Below are 1,194 nucleotides of genomic sequence, written 5' to 3' on the forward strand. Positions count from 1 at the left end.
TCTGCTGCTGCTGCTGCTCGGAATCATGCACAGCTCAGCTCACTCCACCCAGACGTCTCTCAGCTCGCCCGCAGGGAAAGCTCAACCCCGAGCGCTTTGATTAAGCTCCGCAAGACTCTTGGGTCTGAAAAAAAACCCCCACAAGTTTCTGTCCCCGTCCCGCACCACCCCGAAACCAGCAGGAAAAACAAGAGAGCGGAAGGAAAGCGTTCAGTCTTACCCTTGAAGGCTTGTAAAAGTCACAGCAACAAAGTTGCTGCCCTCCATAGCACTCCGGTGCACTCCTCTCTTCTCATTTACACGCAGCTTTATCCCCTCCCAAGACCGGCGGCTTCGCTCGCAGTCGCAGCGCCAGGACATTCACCTAAGGACGCAAACCTTATCTGCGCCGTGCGATGGGCATCGCGTGTCCTCTCCGGCACCCTCAAAATCCTCCGCTGACTCGCTCTGACATACAATGTCCCGGCAACTACTCTTACTCCAAGTTCCCTACTTCTTACTTCAGTCACTCGGCTTGGCTTCTTTCCAAATTCTTTTTTTTTTTTCTTTTCCTCCCCTTTTTCTTTTTTTATATTCTGTTTCCTGTAGGGAGGGAGAGTGTAGTAGCTCCCTTAAAAATAAAATGTTTCAGTGCTACAAACTGTGAAGGAGTAAAGCAGAAAAGCACAGCATCTAGGCTTGGGGAACCCCTATCAACTCCAGAGGAAACAGCTGCTTGCTTTACCTACCTCCTGCCGACGCGGAAGCTTTCAAAAAGAAAGCAAGCGAGTAAAAGAGTCCAACATATCAAATTGCTTTCAAAAAGGATGAACTTGGGAAGGGATCCATTTCTTAGCAGCAGGCCCTCTCTCTGTGTCTGTAACACCGGAGTTGGTCAGGGCTCCTTAAACCCAGAGACGCAGTCCTACAAGCTGATCCCAAGGCTCCACCTCACCCACTTTCCAAAGTTGTGAGTAGCAAAAACTCTGCAGAGAAAAGCCTTATAGAGCACAATTGCATAACTCAACCACAGAGCTTCCTCCAACCAGCCAGAGGATTGCTTCGGCGCCGAATTGCTTGCTCATCCCGAGAGCATGACCTTCCCCTGCCCACTGGGACACCTGCCTGACCACACTGTGGTCACAGGGACCCTCCTCACCAGAACCCCCCAGCACTCTCATGAGCCTTCCAACATTCCCGCCTCATTTTCCCACT

General features: G+C 51.2%; 1 protein-coding gene across 1 annotated transcript in view; it reads right to left on the bottom strand.

Annotated features, from left to right (window-relative positions):
* The window catches only part of LOC102034304 (phospholipid-transporting ATPase ID-like), a 74,011-nt gene extending 73,057 nt beyond the window's left edge, over positions 1-954 (bottom strand). Inside the window, exon 1 of the mRNA XM_014309949.2 lies at positions 221-954. The gene's annotated coding sequence lies outside the window, so the exon portion shown is untranslated. The remainder of the gene's footprint in view (positions 1-220) is intronic.
* Positions 955-1,194: the final 240 nt, after the last annotated feature.

This window comes from Geospiza fortis, unplaced genomic scaffold (assembly GCF_000277835.1).
Source record: "Geospiza fortis unplaced genomic scaffold, GeoFor_1.0 scaffold878, whole genome shotgun sequence".
NCBI classification, from domain to species: Eukaryota; Metazoa; Chordata; class Aves; order Passeriformes; family Thraupidae; genus Geospiza; species Geospiza fortis.